The following is a 2,540-nucleotide window of genomic DNA, read 5'->3' on the forward strand; positions in this document are numbered from 1 at the left end:
GCCGGCCCCACCCACGCCGAGCCGGGGCCCAGGCCCCACAGCCCCCAGGCCCACCCCTCGGCCCTGTGGGGCCCCTGGGTCCATGCGGCCCCTCCCCCAGACTACGGCCCTGTCCAGTGCCCAGTGGCCCCACTGCATAAGAGACTCCCCCAAACTGTCCACTGGTGAGGACGACGTGGCAGCATCAGCGACCGCGGTGAGAGGCCTGAGAGCCAATCCACACCAGCCGCACCGCAGAGGCCAAGGGTGACCAGCCCGGCCTGGCTGCGCCCCCACGGGAGCCCCGGGAGAGACCACCGGCGGTGGATGGACACGCACTTGCCAGACACCTGCTGAGGGCAGGCCCCGGCCAGGATGACCCCCGCGGGCAGCGGGCGGGAGCACGGAGCAGAGAACAGGGGCGACAGGCCAGGCGGTTCGGGCACGGCGACCCCTCAGAGGCACCTGCTGACCAGTCAGGCGCCGGCCGCCCAGCAGCGTCACGAGGGAGCCCGGCAGAGGGAAGCAGAGGCCGCGCTGCCCGGGTGCCCGGGTGCCAGGTGGCACCATGGGTGGGGCGCAGCACCCTGGGCCCCTGCTGCCTGGGAGCGGACAGGTCCTGCACCTTGTGACCCACGCTGCACCCCACAAGTCCATCCCAGGGCCTACGGCCAATGCTCCCTGGCAGCCTCGGGGCTACGGGACCCCACACTCAGGAGCGTAACAGACCCAATGCAGAACGCAGCAGATGGGCATCAGGGGCCATCGGGCCCCCAGCTCTGGCTGCGAGGACCCCCAGGGCCGTGAAGCCTTGGGAACCCGCGGTGGCCAACGCCAAGTGACCGCTGGCCCTCCAAACCCCCCGCCCCTTCCCTGAACACCCATGGCTCCGGCACAGCAGGGACCGGGCGGAGAACTCACCCCAGCAGACGCCCCAGCGGGCCGAGCTGAGCCGACAGAGCGAGGCGGGCGGCAGGACCCTGGCGGCCGGGTAGTCCAGGCAGGCCCCACTGCTGCTGCACCAGAGACACTGCGGGCGGCGGGGAACCTCAGAGGGGCCCTGCGGACACCAGCCCCGGTCGCGCCCCCAAGGCCCAGCGCCCGCCCACACAGCGCAGCTGGACATCAGGGAACCCCCTGACCAGCAGGCACTGGCCAGCCATCCTGACCTGGGGACAAACTCAGCCCACTGGCCGCCCACCCCCAGCAGTCGGCCAGCACCCGTCCCCGCACCCCAGAAGCGAGGACACGGGCTGTGAAAACACGGTCAGGAGGCAGAGGGACGAGGCCGAGGTGACCACCACAGTCCAGGGACCGCGAGCAGCCCCCGGCGCAGTTGCAAGCCTGCCCGGGTCCCTGGGCCATGCCACGGCCCCGGCCGGGACCAGCCCCCGCCCGCGAGGGGCTGTCAGAGGGCTGTGGGAGAGCCCGCCCCGGGCACCGCTCACCGACACGTTCCTCAGGCACTGCTCGCAGCTGGTGTTCGAGCTCTGGGCACAACCTGCGGGGCGGGCGGGCGGCCGTGAGGGGCAGCCTGGGCCGGCTCCAGGGGACACCTCGGGCTCCAGGGCAGGTGGCCCCACCACTCCCCAAGGCAGAAACAGCAGCAGGCAGAGCCTCGGGGCCCCCACCCCGGCCCTCCAGCCCCAAATGCTCCCAAACGCCTTCTGAGCAAAGACCCCCCAACAAAGTGGGCGCGGCAGTCCTGAGGGGGCAGGGGGAGGCGTGGGGGAAGGTGGGGGTGGGCGGGGGAGGAGGCAGGCCCACTCCCAGCCCTGGGGTCCCCTGTCTCCTGCCCCGCCAGCCTCAGACTCGGGCCCCCCTCCACAGCTGGGCCCGCACCCGCCACGGCCCTGCCCTGCGGCGCCCTGAGGAGCCAGGGTCCAGCCCACACATCCCTGCCGCGGCCAGCGGCGCAGGACTCTGCACGGGAAGGGGAAGTGACCACAGGACTCTGGCACCCACACACCACCCTCCCACAGAGAGGGCAAACAGGGTCCACTCTGGGCCTCGGGACTCTGAGGACAGCTTCCCGGGAAGTGGGGGAGGCCTGGGCAGACTGGCCAACTCGCACCGGCCAGTCGGGCGGCACTCCCCCGGCAGGGGTCTAAAAGTCAGGGGACATGCAGATGAGAGGGGCAGCGGCCTGGGCAGCGCGGACTGCGTCCAGCCTGCCTGGGAGGCCCTGAGGCACTTCCCTGCCGCCTGACCCCAAGGCAGGAGCCCTGGGCAATGGCCACGCCCTGCCCGAAGGAGGGGATGGGGGGGTGAACCTGGGGCTTCCCTGGGCGGCCAGACCCGACCAACTGGCAGCCCTGGTCAGTCCAGAGAGCGTGCAGGCCCGGCCCGCAGCACCCCCACTGCTGCGCACAGCCTGGTGGGTGCAAAGCCCCCCCCAGCCCAGGGCGCCGCCCAGGTCCGGGTTGGGGCAGGCGCCATGGGGATGGCGACGCCCCAGGGCCCCAGGGCAGCCCCCTCGCCTACTGGCCTGACCCCAGGCCCAGGACCTGCTGGCTCCCTGGGCATCCGGTCGTCCGTCCCCCGCCCCTGCACCCCGCCCC

Source organism: Condylura cristata, unplaced genomic scaffold (assembly GCF_000260355.1).
Source record: "Condylura cristata isolate star-nosed mole 26May11 unplaced genomic scaffold, ConCri1.0 scaffold00003, whole genome shotgun sequence".
Classification (NCBI taxonomy): domain Eukaryota; kingdom Metazoa; phylum Chordata; class Mammalia; order Eulipotyphla; family Talpidae; genus Condylura; species Condylura cristata.